Here is a 19,950-nt window from a genome sequence, read left to right as displayed (position 1 = left end):
CTTCAGACTGGTACCTTTGCTTGCTCACAATCTGCCCACCAAGTGCTAAGCAGCAGTGGCTGCTGGAGGGGACAGTCAGTGGGGACAGTACAGCACTGTGTAGTTAGTCATGCTGGGGCATGATACTCTGATAGGTGTGGAAGGCAGTTCCACAGGGCTTTTCCTTAGGAAACTGCTGAAATACTATTTCTGTACATGGGAAGAGAAAAGAACCTGGAAGTGGTGCTCCTTCCAAAGTTTTGAACTTGTTCCTACCAAGCTTCACTCCATCTTGCTTTACACTGCATGAAAAATAACTCTATTTCCATTATGTTTAAGACCTCATGGCTAAATATGCTAAAACAAGTCTGATTGCAGTTAAAATCACAGGATGAATGACTCAGAAAAGCTGCTTGTTGGGAAAGGGTTACTCTGTTATGGACAACTTATATAATAAAGACATCTCTTCAAGGAGTTCCTGTAGCAGAAGGAAATCAAAAGTAACACCTTGCGGGCAGTATGTGTCCTTTGGTACTGTCCTGGATTGGAGTTTATGGAAGAATATCTTTACATTCATAGTCTTAATATGTTGCAATTTAAATGTGCCCTGGGATGTGACTATGTTTGTGTTTCTAAAAGTATTTGTTAGCAAAATGAAGCACGAGTGTCAGACTCGAGCTGTGGGAGCTGCTATGTACTCTCTGCCACTGCCTTATTTTGTGGCCTTGGGCAAGTTCTGTAATTACACTGGGACCTTGTTTCCCAGCCCTGAAACTCGTACAATAAACATCCCCCCACTCACACTAGTTTTTTGTTACACTTAAAACCAACCACTAACTCTGCCTGTCTCCTTTGTGCCTTCAGCATTAATTTTGGTGAAGTTGTTCATTGTGATAGAGGTTCCTGTGCATAAGGGCAGCAGTGAGGTCTGCAGTGACCCGCCAGCACTTGGAGATGTGTGAGGGGAAGACACTGTGCCATTGCAAACAACTAATTACATTATTATTAAGTTATTGCTGTTTCCCACTGAAAGGATCAGTATTCAAAGCCTGATGCATTCTCACAGGAAATCAATGGGATACAGCATTTGCATCAGCTCAGTAGATCCTCAGCCAAGACAGTGAATGACTTAAAATGGCATTTATAAAACATAGTTACTCTGATTATATAGGAACATACATGAAGTACAGCTTGAAATTTTTGGAAAATTTATCTTTTTTTTTTTAACCTAAGGTATTATTTTTCTTAACTTAAGCAATAAAAGCTTAGAGCTGTGCTTAAATATTGTGCACTTTACCTCTCTGTGAACTGAGCTGTGTCCACTTTAGGATGCAATGAGCATTTTTCCCAGTTATATTCTCACTCTTACTCTCCTTTCCCTCCTTCCTTTGACTCCTGTGGAAATAAGCTGCTCTAGACAACACCACAGTCTGCACATATTTTATCATTTCTGTATTAACACGCAGGGATAGATACAGATTACCAGTTTGGTTATTCATCAAAGATTATTTCAGTATTGAATAGTCATTACTATTTCAGCTGCCCTGCAAAAGGAACACCAAGTTCTCAAATAAACAGAAGGAAAACTTCTGAATTTCACAGTAGCACTGGTACATGCCACTCTATATTTCTTGCCCTTTCTACTTCAGTTGAATAATTCCCTCTAAGAATGCTCCGTACCCCAGCGACTGCCATGGTATGCTGCTGAGCTAAGTCAGCAGTGCTCCATGGATGACAAACTCCAGGATTGTAGAAAGTTATTATTAAACTAAGGTGACCAAGAGCTGGATTTTTGGAGGTACAGGATCAGTAGCAGGTATAACAAGGGAGTTACTTGCTGTGGTAAATCACTGCTTCTTCCCCCAAAGCATTATGTAGTTTTCCCATTTTCTACTAAAGCATCTGTACTAGAAGGTGCTAAGGGGAAGATGCTGGATAAGGGAGTGGTATCATCTGTTGTAGCCTCTCATTTTATGAAATATCCAAAACTGAAAGTATCTCTCTGGTGCTCCAGCTATGCTAATTATTGTAATGTGACCACAAATTGGCAAACAGTACACATTTGGTAAACTAGCACGGCTGGAGGAAACTGCACTGATGTGTTGCTGCTTTGCAGTTGATTCTCCCTGGGAAGAAAGTAAACAGAGACAAAATATAGACTGCTGTATTATTTTTCATATTCCAGGCAGCTGTGTTTTTCCAGGGCTAGAGTTTCTCAGATCCTCATGAGCCATCCTGGAGATCATAACTGGCATAATATGAAACTTGGACAAGCAGTTGATATAGAAATTTATAACAACACTTCTTTAGTTGAGACACAGAAAAATAATCATTGTTTTTTGTGGACTGTTAGTGCTTGTATATTAGGGAAACTAAAAACACTGCAGACCAAAAGATATAGATGATCTTTAAGGCAGAACCGTGGATAAGTCTCCCCTAGCTTCTCAACTCAGTGTGATATGAAACCTGCTATTTCTCCACGTATTTTTGTTTAGAGAAGAGATATCATACTAATCCTTCAGGATCAAACAAGCAATAGAGAATTTCAGACAATTTCCCCAAGACAAACCTGAAAATAGATGTTAGGAAGGTGCATTTCTTTCTGTTCCACTCCCTAAGATGATGGATGAGTAATGCCAGCTTGTGTTTTCTTAGTGCATATGTCTGTGCTAATTTAAAGAAAACAAGACATAACATTTTAACATAAAACAAGTTAAAAGGGGAAGAATGGAAAAATAGATAGCCCTCTGGTTTGGTGCCCAAAGCAAACCTCTAACTCATGCTGAGGAAAAACCTCCTGGTCAACAGCCAGAAACTTATTATTCCAACAGGTTTATTATCATGTTTGTTCTACAGTGAAAGATGCTATGAAAACAGGAGTCACCCAGGGACATTGTGTTTTGCTGGAACAAAGCAAGAACATTCTCAAGAGGGCTTCTTGTTGAGCAATCCAGCACTCATCCAAGAATTAACAAAGGAAAAAAATTCCAGTACTCATAAATTTGTCACAGCTCATATGAGATGTTTAGCGACACCAGACCAAAATCTGCTCCTGTGTGAAGATGAGACACCCAGAAAAATATACTTCTCTTCCAGTGGAGGAACTCTAGATTTACATGAGAGCAAATCAGCACCAAATTCAGCCTTTTGTGTTCTATCTTGTTCTTGTTTTTAAGGCACAAAAGTCAAATACACTAAGTTCTGTCTGAACTGCAGCCCCCAAACTGGTCTTTTGTAAAAAGGGCTGCTCCACTCTCAGGACATATGATTGGCACTTTGCTAAAAAATTACAAGCAACTTTTAAAAATGCAGACCTCTAAAGTACATTACTGGATTGTTGCAGAGGCTATTAAATGAAAAGGCATTTTCATTAAGATGGAAATCCTGACCCTGCTGAAGTTCATGACAAGATTTCTGCTGGGTTGGTGGGAGCCTGGGTTCCTTCATCCATATTTTAACAGTATCACAGCTCATTCTCCATGGGTAAGAATGAACCTTCAGAGAAAGATCTTATTTTCCTTAAATTTTGCCTTTCCAAGTGATTCTTGCCCACTTCAGCTAGCAGAAAATCTGAGCATAGATCCCACCCATATATCCCTTAGGCAGCTTATGAACTTACCTAAGGCAATAAATGGTAAAAATAACATGGCAGAAATCCCTTCCTAATGCTTAATAAGCAGTTTTGATTTCAGAGCCAGCAAAGCCACTAGTTTTAATTGAATAAGTAATCTTTTTCCACTATTCCTGACCTTCTGTAAATTAATTACTGTTTTCAGCAGCACCCATCTGTGACAAGCATGATTAGGAGACTGAGTCAATTATGATATCACCCCAAATTGATACTAAATGCAACAGGAGTGAGGGACCAGCTGCCTCAAATGCGAGGTGAAAAGATTTTGAAGCTACTTCATGTCCCCAGGTAAGCAGACATACATCCTGAATCCTTGTACTATGAATCACATTATGCCTAACAATTGTTTTTTTATGGTTTGCTTTGTTGAATAAATGAAGCTTGCTTAGGTTCCTTTGTCCCCAGTAACCTTGCTAAAACTATATAGCCACTTCTGGCCTTTATGTCATTTTGTTTTCAGATCCTGATTATTTTTTCCCCCCTGCCTTTTCCAGAACTCTTCTCAAGGGTATTTCATTTAAGGTCTCCTTTCTATCTCACACAAAGAGATGACTAAACGTAACACCTCAAAAGAAACTAGTTCTGAACTGCTCATCACCTAGGGATGCATTCTAAAAGGTTCTTGAGAGCAAACTGTAGAGAGAAATTTGTACTCTGTAGAGCTAATATAGCTACTGCTGTGAGGATACTGGGTCTGGAAAAACATACTGCTTTCAGAAATTCCAGAAATGAACTGCTGCAAAAAATGTGATGCTTTTGATTACATACTGTATGGTTTAGGTCTAAAGCCCGCTCTGTCATTTCTTTGATGTTGGAGTGCATGAAATAGAAGCCTCTCTGAGTCCCTCAGAGAGAGAAAGGAATGTAGGGATTGAATTGGAACCTTTACAGAAACTATATTAAGCCACACAGACATGAAGTAGGAGTGTAAGTTTTAGTTTTAAGTAAGTAGAAATATATCTTAAGTGCCTTAAGAGACTGTGTTAGTTAGTAAAAAGCCCTAAAGCCTAGTTTAAAGTTCAGTAGTGATATCTTTCACAAAACTAACTTAGCCCCAGACATAATGAAAACATAGCAGAACATTACTTGCATTTCTAGGTAGAACAGATATAACTATTTGCATGAACAGATAGAACTACATGTGTAGATTTTATGTAAAAACTGACACTACTTCCGCACATTAGATTTAAGCTCAGATAGATGTAGGAAGAAAGTTTTAGGATCATATTTTTAGCTGATTGGATGATTTATGAATAAAATTCCCCTGCACTGGGGTGCAAAAAAACCTGGCAGTAGCCTCTGCTAGCTGCTGCTGCTTCTGCTCAGGACATCGGGACTCTATGCCTGAAAGCTTTTAGCACAGACTTTAATACTCTTTGCCTTCAAGGCTGATGTATTCATGCAATAAACAACTTTACAACAACCAACAACTGCTCCTGTCTCTTTGAAGACCCGATACCCACACATAACTTGACACTTTGATCCTTAGAAAAAGACCCCAGACATTGTTCAGTGTTAGTTGGGAATAATGAAGTTTCTCTGATCCTATGGAACTGTACTGTGTTCTGTTTTTCCTGTAAGTGTGTGTAAGAGAACTATGCTAAACTACAACACTGTGTTTTACTCAGTGCCATGGTTTAGTTGAGGTGTTGGGGCATGGGTTGGACTCGATGATCTTGAAGGTCTCTTCCAACGTAGTGATTCTGTGAATTCTGTGACATCCCACATCAAACAGGTCTGTTTCAAATCCATGATTGCAGCAGGCAGCCAAGGACCAGACCCCCAGCTGGAGAAAACCACTTGAGGCCTCTTGATTTTAATGGGTGGCTGCTGAGCCATGCCACTCCAGCATCCAGCCTCCTCATCTTGGGAGGCAACTAATTACAACAAATAATTAGTTTTCCTCATCTTCACCAGATCCATTCAGTGATCTGTTTTAGTACTCCTTCCACAATAGGTTGTCTGCATCCTCAGAAACTGTTCAGAAGCCCCTTCCTCCTGGTGATCCTAACAAGCAGTAGTTATTTTTATTTTCAGGCTTACCATTTGTCAAAAAAAAAAAAAAAAAAAAAAAAAACCACCACCAAAAAAAAAAAACCACCCAGCTATTTGGCTTATTATTTGGCTTATTTGTAAGCTCTTCTGAGGGAGTGAAAGTAGATCTTTGAACACCTTCATATTTCACAAAGAGCCTTCAGGGTCCCCCTTTTTATTTATGAAGGTTTATGTTGCAATGAGTGGAAAACCTGTAACAACACATGCTAATAATGGTACATCACAAAAGAACAAATGTCTACCAAGTGTTTGCTTAGTCCATATCCAGGGGGAAAAAACCCAAAACCCCAATGATTTTCAAGAACAAATGACCACCTTCTCTGTACCAGACTCTCTCTGTAATTACAGCACAGCTGCTCTCTTTCTGCAGCAAAAACTGCATCAAACTGTGTGATACAAACCAAAGTGAACACATTCTTCCCACCTTTTTTTAGCAGCCTGTATTTTTAGCAGACATTGTTTTGATGTTGTGATTATAGAAAGCAAGAAGAGCCAGAGTAATTTCCTGGAAAAATACTTTAAAAGTGCTTTAGCAACTTACTTGTTTCCAAGCTACAGCTTGTAATATGCTATATAAACAGCTTAAAAAGGGGGAAAAGGACAATTTTGAAGGCACTGAACTGAGGGATGGTCTTTAGAATTGTCTGCTGGTGCTGGGAAGCCTAGACATAGTCTTTTTTTTGGTCTAAGCTTAAAAGACATACTCGAGAGTGAGGGGTTAAAATTCTTGTTCTATTAAGCAAAGGTTTTTCTGGTTTCTCCTGCTCGTGTGTCTAGGGCCTTATTCTAAACTGTATGTGGGGTTGATGCCAGTGGGGAGACTGTTTGGGTTTTCTGGAAACAAAATCATAAATTTTTGTTTATTCCCAGCTAAGAATGACAGGGAATGAAGGGATGAATCTGTCTGTGTGTATGACACATACACTCCAGAGTAAGCTGCTCTTCTATTTCGGTTAGAGCAGCTGGTTCCCCCAGATCTGCCATGGGCAAGATGTCAAGGTGAGGCAATGGGAGGAGATGGTACCTGTGCTGCACACCTGTACCCCACTGCCAGGAAGCAATGTTTGCAGTGCTTGATGGTGCAAAATAAAACCCTCTAAAAGCCATTACCTGCTTGATGTAGGCACTGCAGTCCTGTGAGTGCACAGGCTGGCCAGGAGAGCAAATAAGCAATGATCTTTCATAAAGCACCTGGTGCCAGAAAGTGTCCCTGACTGGGGTGATTGGTTTGATCTCCTGTGGAAGAACTGTTCAGAGTACCAAATAAACAAGCAGATGCCAGTGGATTCCCATATAAGAAGGAATTTTCTCTGCTATACTCAGATGGCAGCCTGGAGAACTCATCAACACTGAGCACAAAGCTCCTACCAATGTCTAGGATGAGCACAAATATGCATTTTATCTGCTGTGTAAAAAGGACTCAGATTTTGTGTTGTGATGCCCACAACTTGTTGTTTTATTGATGACTGTCAGTGTCACAATCCGTGAGTCTATGTAGTGGGACAGTGTCAAGTCATGGGAAGAGAGAGCCTGGGAGGAAAAAACCAAAGAAATAAAACTGCCTGGTTCTTGTCAAAACAACCCTTTGATGATGAGTGACAAAAAATGGGAAGGAAGGGGGTGACAGAGCTGTGGCCTTTCTGAGATAAAATAAGTCCCCTCACTATATAATTCTAAAACACAAAATCTTGAACAAATGTGGTTCCCGAGGAAGAGAATAAAATGCCCTGATGGCTGCTAAAGCCACAAGATAAATGATTCAAATGAACATAAAGAACAGCATAGTGAGAGGAACAATATTTAGAGATGTGTGCATGAGCAAAAAGAAAACTGCTGTGACAAAATTAAGAATAATTTTATCAAGACAGTGGGCCAATCTACTGCACAAGAATGAGATTCAACATTTTTGGGGGACTCCCAAAGTGAATTTAATTTCCTTAATTAAGAGACTGAAATGTTTCTTTGGAAATTGTTTTTTGCCCTTCTTCTCAGACAGTGCCAAGAGAGAAACCCCCAACAGAGAAGATATGAAAAGAAAAAAAAAAAAAAAGAAAAAAAAAAAAAAGAGCAGAGAGGTTTTTAAATCATCTCCATGATGAAACAGGTCTTAAAAATGCCAAGAACCAGATACAAGACCGGTAAGAAGTAATTAGTGAGCATCAAATACTGTCCAAAAGACCAACATTAAACAGGCTGACTTCACTCCATTAATCTCTTCCATCTGAGGAGATTTCCAGGGATCAACAATGGAAGATGAGGGAGTGACATTGAAGTGTTCACTGGAAGACAGTTAAATGTATGAATAGCAGGACACATCAAAGAAGTAGTTATAGAAAAGCCCAAGCAACATAGCTGGAACACTGAGCAAAACATACAAAGAAAACTTTTGGACTAAGTATAAATGAACAAAATCATGTAGTCCATCAACTTGTCTTCTGCTGTTTGATTTCTTTTGTACTAAAGGAAATGCAGTTTAGTTACATCCTCTGTAAACTGGCAAGTCTGCATCAAAGATAGCAGATTTTGCTTTAGTATCTCTTTCTAATGAAAAACAAGAAGTTGCAATTACTGAAATATTTGACTAATGGTACAGGACACAACATGAAGTCAGAGCTAAGAGTAAGATCTAGATGATTCAACCAGCATCAGGACAAATAGGATATGGACAGAGACCTTATGTGATAGCTTAATTCTGGTTAACATCACAGCAAAGCAAGTTGATCAGCAATATGTTTTCCAAATAAATATTTGCCTGGCTCCTCACTTGGAGCAATAGGGAAGCGGGTGGCTGCAGAGAAAAATCCAGCCACATCAAAATTCTAAGTCCATTTCAGTAGTAGTAATTCTAAGTAGCATTTCAGGATAAGGCTTGAGCACCCCATGCCTCTAGTGTGACCTGATATTGAAATGTGGGAAATGCCATCTGAGAAGCTCTTTTTTGAGGGATGGCACATCCTATATGCTACAGAGGAGGCAGGTTGAACATTCATCAGAAAGAAACATAGAGGTTGGAAGAGTCCAGCTTCCTGCTGAAAAAAAAACAGGGAGTCTCCACAGCAGCATGGAAACTTCATATCTTTCCAACTTGGTGGCCCAGCATTTTAGAGTTGCTGAATTCATGCTTCTTGCAGAAAGCTTCTTATCCTTTCTCTGCTGAACTCTTCACCAGGCCTGTAGGCCCCATTTTCCCATTGAAAAGAAATAAAAAAAGGAGTCAAGTTCACACATCAGATCAGCTGCCGTCCTCCAAATGCCAGGGAATATGTCTAACTCAACGATATAGCAATGACTGGGAGCTGTTCTCAACATGGATGTACCTAACATGCATATATATTAAGACAAAAACTGTGGGGAAGAGGGGAAGAAAACCAAACCAAAACCCAAATCAACTCTAGCATTTGCCAGCTAAAAAATCTGCAAGGTGGGAAATTTCACAGGAAACAGCACCATGAAAATATGTTTGTGGAAAATGGTCAGTTATTTATGAGTTTTTTTTTTTTTTTAATTATAATTTCCGTTAGAAGGTTTATATTACTCTTTATCAGTGAGCGTACTGTACTGATATTCGTAGGAGTAATCTGGACTCTACAATATTGTCCCTTGGAAAGTGCTGTTATTCTGAGCAGTTCTAGGGGCAGGCTTGATATGGTTAGCAAGGTCAGCCTGCAAAATCCCTCCTGCATTTTTGTATTCTCTCTCTCTGGATTCTTCCATAAAACACATGCTGTATGTAAGCATGAGACTATGGCTTATCAATTCAGTGCCATTCCTTAGGAAACAATCAGCAAAACCTTGTGAGCTGTCTTCTTGCTGTTTTTACACCACAGCAGTTTTTGCAGCAGAGGATTGCAGTGCTGATTTTAGCATAAATCATTAGTCATTATTTCTTTCAGCAAAGACTTTGACAGCTTGCTGTAGTGTAGAGAGTAGTGGAATATTCCACAGGATGACAAAGCAAACATATGCTCAAGGATCTGTGCAAGATGCTAATTGTAACAGGGCATGAGGACAGGTGTGGGAACATGGTGTAGTACACCACTTTCAGTGACACACAGATCATTCCGTTCTCCAGAGGTCTTGCACTTAATTTATTTTTGGGAAGATATCCTGTAAAACTATCACAGATGGGAAAGAGAAGAGACAAGCGTAACTGGCAGCATTTTATGATATTTTACCCTACTGCAAGACAGTAGGGAACTCTGGTTCATAAAGTAAATCAATATTTAAGATTCTTCTCTCTGAATGCTCACAGCCAGAACAGAGGTTTTGGCCATCCTGTTCCCCCATCTGTACACCAGTTCAAAATGAATCATCTGCACTAGTGGACAGTGAAGAGAGAAAGTGCTTCCACAAAAAAGCTTTTATAAAGAAAACCTTTAAAATTAAAGCATAGCCATCTGTCATGGTAAAGCTTAGATACACTTTTCACCTTCAGAGATCTTTACCAGCATTGACTAATTAGTCCTTGGGACCTAAAAGGACACATTTTCCCCCCCAGTTTAGATTAAGAAGACAGCAGGGGCATCTTGTATCCTGGGGCAGGAATTTAGGCTCCCTGCTAGGTGGGAGAATTGCAAACCTTTTGTAGTAGTCAATGCTTTCTAGCAGGGGGGTGTAAATTTAAGCACTTCTACTACCACTTAGGCACTTGTGACAAATTAAGGGCTTGTTTTTTATCCCCCCACAACTGCTGCCAACCAGATGATTCTATTGGCTTATAAATACTAAATGTCCAACTTGAGTAGGAGCTGCAGATGTTCAGTCCTTTTATTGTTAAGCCATTAAGAAGGGTGTGAGTTAGACATTCACAGTAAAGGGTCTGTCAATTTGCTAGTTGAACTAGAAAATACTTCCCATGCTCTGGGTTTTTTTGAGTTGATTTGAAAAATATTTTATTTTAAATTGAATTTAAATATATTTATTTATATAAATATATTTATATAAGTATTTTAATTTTTTAAAATTTTGTTGTGGTACCAGAATGACCTTCTGGTACCCTATTTTATTTTATTTTATACTGAATAAAATACTTAATTTTCTGCATTGTTTTAAAGAATAGGAATTTTAGATAGCTTATGTCTTGAAAGGTCACAAGCTTTGCCATGTTTTTTCATTTAGAAGTGCCAGACTAAAAATTTTCTTTTTTTAAAAAAATAATGTTTTAACCCAAAGTATCCATCAAGTTTGATAAGAATAAATGAAGAGTTGTTGTTGACTTAAAACCACACTTCAGCAAATAGATAATCCTCCTGTCTCTGACATCAGGTTTGGAAACTGTGTGACATTCACAGGGTGATGGTAACTCTCCAGATGAAAACCTTGGATTCAAACTCTGCTGGATCAGGCCAGGGCATTTGAGGGACTGTAGCCTCCAGCCATCTGCCTTGCCCTTTGCCAGAGATTACAAGCTTCACAGCAAAGAAAATTTACCACGTAGCTACAGCAGCTCATAAATAATTGTAAATACCCATTTGCAGTTCATCTTTAAATGCCAGGCTGTGGACCACGGCTGCCGCTTCCTGTCTGTACCAGTCTGATTGACCAAGCCCTACCTGACGCTTGTCCTCCTCTCCACCCTTATCACTGTCATCTGGAAGGAAACCTGCCCCAAAGTAGAAAAGATATAATGCAGTGACCACAATGTATTAGCAATGAAAAATATATATGAAAGCTCTAACTTCAAGGCCTTGACAATAAAATAGACAGTGCTTTGAGCTGTTGAATAAAAGAAGGATGGAAAAGGGAAAAAACAACGGGAGGCATGAAAGATGTAAGTACTTAGGAGAACCATATTAAAACATGGGGGAGTAAGACCAGTGAATCACCTTCATCAGTTCATAACAGGACAAGACCTACAAGACCTTTGCCTGAGCTTTTCAGAGTTCCTCTAGATCAGGATAGTCCAACAACGATGTGAATAGTACATAAAACTTAGAGCCTTTCCACTTCTCTGAAGAATTGCGTGATCTGAAGTGAGTTGTTTGGAAAATTGCCACCCAGTTTTTGCATATGTTTATTTGGAATGGACATTATGTAGGATACTGTGCTATCTAAGGAATGTGTGCTCAAAGGTTAGGATGCTTTAAAAAGTTCTTTTTAACTAGCTCTGAAGCGTCATGAATTTTTTTGGCAGGGACAGGCATTTTCAGCCATGAGCATTACACTCCTCAAAAAATATGCAAAATAAAATGTGACAGCAGGGCAAAATATTTTACAGGCAAAGTGACTTTCTGTAATAATGGAATAATAAATGCAGAAGGGAGAAAGGCCAAGTACGAATGCTGAAATGCATTCACAAGTGCATTTGTGCTGCTTCTGCTGCTGATGGAGTGCAACTTGTTAGTGTGGGTTCATTCAGTGAAGCACTTGGAGTTAATCACCTCATTAGAGAAGTGGGCATCCAGCACACCTTCGAGCAGTGAGTTTGTGCTCTCCAGCTACTGCTGCTCTGCTGCCAACAGTTGCTGTTGATCGACTAATATTATGAAGGAATTAGAATGGATGATAGACAGAGCAGTCTTAATTCCAGCAAGAAAGTGAAAAATCAGTCAAAACGCTTGTAAGTCCTAGGGAGGGTTTGCTAGTGCAGCCCTATTTGTCATGCTGTGACCTGGGACAAGAGAATCTGAGCTTGATTAGGAATGATTTGTGCTGTGTCATTGCTGGAAACAGACATTGCACTATTTCTGTGATTTTGTCTGTACCTGCTTGTTTTCCCTACATGTTAAACTCTGCATTTTGGGGAATGGGTAGCATTTATCCTGAGTTTGGGTAGTGATTGTCTTTCTTGCTTGTTGATGTCCTTTTTGCCTATTGAACACAGCTGCTCCACAGAAAGAATGGAACATTTTATAAGGGCATGTAGTGATAGAACAAACGGGTTTGGTAGATTTAGATTAGATATTAGGAAGAAATGCTCTCCTGTGAAAGTGGTGAGGTACTGGAACAGCTTTCTAGAGCAGCTGTTTATGCCCCATCCCTGGAAGCGTTCAAGACAGGTTGGATGGGCTTTGAGCACACTCTGGTCTGGTGGAAGGTGTCCCTGCCCATGGGGCACCCAAGGGTAGATGATCTTTGTGGTCTCCTACGACCCAAACTGTTCTATGAGTTCATGATTCTATGAACTTATCTTTAATATTAAAGATCTTTAGTATTACTTGGCATGGCTTTGTACTTTTCAAACCTCAACTGCACAGACAACACAGCTGCTAAATTGATAAAAATAGGCCACTTTTATCAAATATTAATCTGTATAGAAGACAAGGTGACTAGAATATGGGTGAATATTAACAAAGGTTTTCAGCCTTTTGAAAGACTGAGCTGTCCCTAAGTCTTGGAGCTCTTCTTGTCTAAGTTATCTATAGATTTTGTACTGGCCAGTAATACTATTATCTACAAGGATAGCAGAGGGGTAAAGAAGTAGAAATCTCAATTAAAATGTAGTGTCTTCACAAAGCTAAGTTAGGTAATAATAACTGTGCTGTAGTTGTAACAGGAGACCCCAAGTGAAATTGTAGTTTAAATATATTGGTTATCTACAAACACACTGAGAAAACAATCTGTCTTGGAGAATTTAGAGCTTAAACTGACAAAGTTTAAAAAATTAACAAATAAGTAAATAAATAAACCCTCAACAACAGAACAAAAGGAAAGAAAAGAAAGAGACAGAGGAGGAAATAAATTCTCAAAACTCATACAGTTCACCCATAATTCTGTGGTGGATTAAAGGCTTATACTTGAGTCAAAACCCAGGAGTCCCCATTCCCTGGCTGCCCAGCTCTATCCTTTCCAGATGAGGGAATAAAAGATTAAAACAAGTAGAAAAAATATTGATACTTAAATGTTGTTGAAACACGTAGGAGGCTTTATCATAAAATGTTACAGACATTAGGAAAGTCACTGTGTGATAGAGAAGAAAACATGGCATGCAGCAAACAACTTTGTTATGACTTGGAAAGGTGATCAAAATTCCTCCAGTTTCTTCTCTGAGACTTTTGATAAACAGCTGGTGTTACACAGAGCAAGGATGCAAGCCTTGCCAGCAGCCACACAATCAGCAACTGGCCAGGACTGGGAGCCTGCCTGGTTGCTTTCTTTTGTCAAGGTACACAACCTGATATCATGGTCTGTTCCCTAAGATGACCGATAATCAGCATCCCATTCCCTAGGCCAAGCATTAAGCACTTTTTTCCATCATTTGAAGATGACCAAAAGCTGCTTCTACCTAAAGAGCTATTTCTCCTCATATCTGTGATGGATGAATTAAGCCCTGGGAATGGAGGGTGAAAGCCACACTTACTAGGCTATTCCTTCTATTGAGTTTTCTTCTGTGAAATTATAAAAATAACACTTAGCTTGCACCAGTGTCACAGTAAAATGCCTGGTCTGTTTTAAACTTTTCTGTTTAGGACCAACATATGATAACCATTGGGCAGCTCCAATGGTTAATTGTTTCCACTGCAACAGAAGAGAAACTCCCCTGAAGTACAGAACTTGCTGAACTTCAACATTAAATTGTTTTTTTTTTGTTTTTCTTAAACATTTATAGCTCTTTCTAATTTTTTTTTTTTTCACATAGAAGCAGACTGTGATGAAATCACTTCTAGATCTTGTTGCTCATGAACATGAGTGTTAAAAGCAAGTTCTTCTGTATTCTTGCTGTTCAGGTACTACATACTGAACATGTTGTCCTACAAAGGGGTTATTCTATGTCTCTTCACCCTAGTACTCACCTAAGCTGATTATGCTATGGAAAGTTTGACACGTCTGAAGGGCAGGATGCCATCCAAAGCAGCATGGGCAGCATGGCCAGGGAGCATGGCTCCTCTGATCTGGTGAGACTCCACCTGGAGAGCTTTCTTCATGTTCACTCTTTAATCTGTTGCAGAATAATTTACCAGAGAGAAAGGTTCATCACAGCATTATCACCACTAGAAGGAATGGCCCAATAAGCATGGTTTTAATATTTTGTTCCCAGGGCTTAATTCACCCCTCACAGAAATGAACATATGCATAGACAAAATATTCTCATTCAAATACAATACATTGTATTGTTAAAATAAAGGGAAATTTATCTGTGGATTCTAAAATGTAAAAATGTAATAATGATTCTTTATCTTGTTTCTATATGAGGGATAGCATTGTGGTATGCTTTAATGCTTATGAACAAGGGTCTGAAGGTAATTACTTATACACCATTAAAATACTGGTATTCATAAAGTCTATAAGCACACTAAAATCCAACCATCTTTCCTATTGGGTGTAACAAAGACAATTTTGGATAATTTTTGCATCAGGAGAGTTTTGGCCAGAAGTACTATAACAAAACTTTTTCAAAAATTGTCAGGAACTCTTTTATCTCAGGATCGAAGGTGTTCACTGTCAGAAGTGACTAATGGCTTTGATGATTTCTACAGTTTTGGGGTCAGTCAAGGGGAGATTTCAATAGGCTGGGTTTCTAGAGGTGATTAGCACCTACTGGACTGTCCTGAAATATCTTTGTTGTCAGCACAGCCATGTAGTAGTTCTTCCTGGATTCTTTTATCTATCTATCTATCTATCTATCTATCTATCTATCTATCTATCTATCTATCTATCTCTCTGTCTGGCTATCCATTTACGTCTCTTTAAGGTTGTAGCTGAAATAGGCACACAAATGAAAATGTTTCATTCTTGGTGTTTTCTGTTCCTGCACTCCCTCTTCTGGCTTTCTAGAATTATCTAGCAAACACCTTATGCCCATGTCTTATGAGCCACTCTGATTTTGGCTGTAAAAGCATCAGCTGTAAAGTTAAGGTGCACTTTCATAGCAGACATCAGAAAAGAGACTACTAAATAAATCAGGAAATAACCACAGCACCCAAGTGCTCCTGTACATATCTATCCTGAGTAGAGGTTCCCTGGACTTTTGGAGACCAAAAGTAATCCCAATTTTGGTGCAACTGCTGCCATACTATGGATATTCGATAGGAATAGGTATAAAGAGAAGGTTTTCTTGGAGTGTGCTCCCCAGTTTTCTAGCTTGTTCTCTTGAAATGTGCAGTAGAATTTTGCATTGAATTTTTTCCCCAGAAACTAGTAGAATTTTTTTCACAAGTTTTCTTTTAAACTGTGTTACAATAGCACTGGTAAATTACCATTCTCCTGCACTGCTCAAAATCCAACTATTATGGTAATATACAGCTGAAATCAATTTTAATGATTTTTGTTGCTGAGTGTGAGAGAAAATTGAAACATGAAGAATGAAATTTTTGCATTTTAAATATTGTTCACTCTTAATATTCTTCCAAACATCTTTTTGAACACCGCATATCTGTATGTTTACCTCCCTTGTGACCATGCTGGAAAACAGGTCTGAGCCAATATTGGAAAATGAAATAAACAACACCTTCTTGCACACCGTATGTTATATTTACAATGCCCTTTTCTAAGTTGTAAACACTCTGGTTTCTATGTGAAGCACCAAAATACATGTAACAAATGCAGGGGAAAAGTCTCAGGACTATGGAAACTGTTCAAATGCAAACTTAATCACCCTTTACTTGCTGTTAATATTATCCCTCTTTCAATATACCTTTTTCATCTGTGAGAAATTCTTGAGATGGTTTGATAAGTGTTTTCAGTGTATTTAATAAGAAATATATTACATATGGACCTCACATTTTCAGTGCTGGAGTTCTACCTTAATAAAGCAACATGAAAATGTGATTAAAAATGTACATTTAATACAGGAACCAGCATATTCATGTCACTATGCAAAGTCCAGCTTCTCCATGAATTTCAGCGCTCGAGGAGGTCCTAAAACTCAATGGCTTTAGAGAAATGTTCCTTTATTAAAGGGAATTGCTGCCATGGTGAAGTTTTAGGATTCAGAATGATGATGTTTCCTGCCTGGCTCTGCCAGTGTTCATTGCTGTCACCTGTGCCACACACCTGCCTGAAAGCTGCCAGAGAAGGGGGGACTGGGCAGGCAGTTTCTATGTGCATGAAAAGGAGCTTCCATGGTTTTGGGGTCTACTCTTAGCCCCTGTCACTTAGTGGAATCTCTGCTCTAGTCCTATAAAAACAGTCATCTGTGACTCAGGTGAGTCATGCCATTTATTGCTTCACACTGGCGTATTTGCTCAGATCTAACACAAAGTGTTTAGATCTGGTGTATTGCTGTCATGGTGCATTACAGTCTAAGGAAGGAACAAAGTCTCCTTCCTCTTCTGGAAAGCCCACAGCAATTCTGCTGGGTATAAAATCCTAGTAAGTGGCTGTGGGACTTTCAGAGCAATGAGCCTCTTAAATATCAGCTGATGCATAACAGTGTTATTGTGGTTTGAGGACTTGGGTGTTGCAGAAGAGTGGTTTTATGGGAAATCACTGGGAATTATTACCCTGCATAAAGATCCTCTTGTACATAATTAGATGCAAGATTAGAATCAGTAATTCTGCAGGTTTTGGTCTTCATGTATGATGGGATAGTTCCCAATAAATAAATTTTGTTACACCACACAATAAAAGTTGCCATACCACAGCCAGGCTTCGTGGCTATCAGTTCTTATCAAAGTGAAATGTACAGGACTTTATAAAAAAAAAATAAAATAAAGAAAACAAACATCATCCTCACTATCCAGTGTTAGAAGATATAATTCGATAGTTTGCAGGGTCACATAGCCTGTGTAGTTCAGACAGTAACTGTGGGTTAAGGCATTAAAGAAAAATAAAACAAAGCTTATTGATCACTTTTTTTTTTTTTTTTCGGGGAGACGGAGAACAAAATCAGAGCTCTGATATTTGACTTTTCCAGCGAGCAAAAGCCACGAGTTCGGCACTCGTCTCTCCCCGGCGCTAGCGGGCCGCGGGGATGCTGAAGCGCCAGGGCCTGGGCAGCAGCTGGTACCCAGCGGCGGAGCCAGGCACGGGTGCGGAGCGGGGCTGCGGCCGCCCCCTCCCGGCGGGACCCCGGCCCGGAGCGGCCCGGCTGGGCTGGGCTCCCCCCGGAGGCTCGCTCGCTTCGGGGGCGAACAGACGTGCGCCGCAGCGTGCCCGCTGCAGGGCTGCTCAGCGGCGGCGGCTCCCTGGGAAGAGAAGCGGCATCGAAACACAAATAGCTTATTCCAAAGGCAAGGCGGTTGCCTCAAATCCCTCGTTTAGGAGCTGCAGGTGGGGGGACACCAGCCGCACCCCAGCGCGGGGGAAGCAGAGCGGCAGCGGGCGGAGGCGGGAGCGGGTGTCGACCCCTGCACGCAGGTGCTGCCGATCCGCGGGACCCCTCGGCGGCGGCCGGCCCGGGGCTGCACATCGCGGCCCGGCCAGCAGGAGGAAGGAAGAGGAAGTGAGAGCGGCGGGTGCCTGTGCGAGCCCCGGGATGGGATAGTGCCGGGGGCAGCCCAGCGCACCGCACCGAGGCGGCGGCGCGGAGCGGAGCGCGGCTCCCGCGGCCGAGCGGCCCCGCTGTGCGGCGGGGCGGGGGACGCTGCCCACGCCGGAGGTAGGAGAGTCTCGGTCCGGCGCGGGGACGCGGCAGCGGCGCTGGCCGGGCGGTGCGGGGGAATGCGGAGAGGCACGGAGGGCAGCCGGGGAGGAGGAACGGGACGGGGCAGGCGGCTGGAGAGCCCCGCACCTGCCCGGGCGAGCGCCGCAGCCGATCCCCGCGGCGGGAGGTGCGGGGCGGGGGGCGGCCGCCGTCGCTGCGAGAAAGAGGAAGCGCAGCGCTGTGCTTGTCAGTGCGGCGGGGCCTCGGACGGCGGCTGTCGGCGGGGGGGCGGCCCGGCCCGACCCGCCTCGCCTCGCACAGCGGCTCCTCCCGCCGCCCTGCCCTCTCCGCCGGCCGCTGCTGCCACAGCCTCCCGGTTCTCCCCGCCACCACTTGGCCGGCACCTCCTTCTCCGCCACCACCTCCTCCTGCTCCGTCCTCTCCTCAGCCCCCTCCCGTGTCCCGGGCAGCCCTGCCCGGCACCGGCCGCTCCTGGTGGCCGGAGGCCGCCGGCGAGGGGAGCGGACGGGAGCCGCGCACCTCCGGGCGCGGGGGGTGAGTGGTGGCGGGGCCTCGCCCGATCCGGCGGGACCGGCGAGTCGCTGCGCGGGGGCGGGAGGCCGAGGGGCGGGGGGCGGCGTGCGGGGCAGCGGCTGCGGCCGGACCCGCGGGGGTTAATGCGCGGGGTCAGGCCCGGGCGGAGACTGCGGCCGCAGCAAGTGTCCGCACCGCCGCGGGCGCCGCTCGGGAGGAGAAGCCTCAACTTTGAAGCAAGTGCATCCCCGCAGGCAGCCAGCCCCGAGCTCGGCGCTGGTACCCAGCCGCCGCCTCCGAGGGCATGCCTCCCCCTCGACCCGACAGCCGAGAGCTTCTTAGGGGGTGGGAGGGGGTGCGTGTGCTCGTTTTCCTAAGTTTATGCTCACACAAGTGATCAAACCGCTGATGAATTTCAGATGAAATGATTGTTCTGAAATGTGGGTGGTAATTATGCAAAGCCACAGTGTGCAATCTTGTAAAGCAAGTGGGTACTGGGTCTAAAAAGTTACATTTGTGAAGTTTTTTTGGCTCAAAGCCTTTGTAAAGTTTATTTTGAATATCTTTTCCTTGCAGAACTAATACAACTGTTCAGCTCTCCCCTGAGAATGGTGTAAAGTAAATATAGGAGTTCCTGAAAAATAACAGTGAGTACATTTCAAATCAGCAACGTTTTGTTGTTAACTTTATAAGAATATCTCTTAACCCGCCAAGGCTCAAAATGTGTAACAAACACAGAGAGAATGCCAACGATAATAACAGTGCAGGAAATGTACCGTGTGTTAATTGCTTTAGTATAAACATGGTTGTCTATGAGCTGTGTTTCATGATGCTGCAGTTTCATGATGGTGCAATTTCAGCCAGGGATGTTTTGAAGTGTATTCATTAGCAAATAGGTTTTCTTTTGCTTTTGTCCCTCAGCTGCTTGATTGTCCTTTGTCTTTTGGGAAGAGAGGGAAACTGAGTAAGAACTGTGCTGAGTCCTGTATCTATGACTGGGGATGTTGTTTCCTCCTCTTTCTCCTTGTCTGTTTCTCCTCCTTTCCCCCAAATGCATGCACACATGCATGCCATCTCATCTTCAGTTATATAATCTTGTAGACATTTATGGATCATTCATTGTTCACATTAGTCCCATTCTTTCCATGTCATTCCTGCTTGATTGAGTGGCTTAGGCAGATTATTACAGAGGAAAGAAAATACATTGAAATTTACATGAAGTTCTTCCAGTTTGAACTGCAAGTTTGCTTTCTTTGAAGGTTTTCTTTCCCTGATTCCCACCTTTTTT

At 41.9% G+C, this 19,950-nt stretch overlaps 1 protein-coding gene across 3 annotated transcripts in view; it reads left to right on the top strand.

Annotated features, from left to right (window-relative positions):
• The first annotated feature begins 18,062 nt into the window (after positions 1–18,062).
• ELMO1 (engulfment and cell motility 1) overlaps positions 18,063–19,950 on the top strand; it is a 303,043-nt gene continuing 301,155 nt past the window's right edge. The window contains exons 1-2 of one of the 3 annotated variants that reach the window (XM_053976921.1): positions 18,063–18,143; positions 19,239–19,309. The gene's annotated coding sequence lies outside the window, so the exon portion shown is untranslated. Of the gene's footprint in view, positions 18,144–18,554; positions 18,684–18,992; positions 19,008–19,238; positions 19,310–19,950 lie in introns of those variants that run through there. The other 2 variants (XM_053976912.1, XM_053976927.1) reach the window with 2 other exon arrangements.

Source organism: Vidua macroura, chromosome 1, assembly GCF_024509145.1.
Source record: "Vidua macroura isolate BioBank_ID:100142 chromosome 1, ASM2450914v1, whole genome shotgun sequence".
NCBI classification, from domain to species: domain Eukaryota; kingdom Metazoa; phylum Chordata; class Aves; order Passeriformes; family Viduidae; genus Vidua; species Vidua macroura.
The sequence above is the reverse complement of the archived record's forward strand: the minus strand, read 5'-3'. Positions and strand labels throughout refer to the sequence as shown.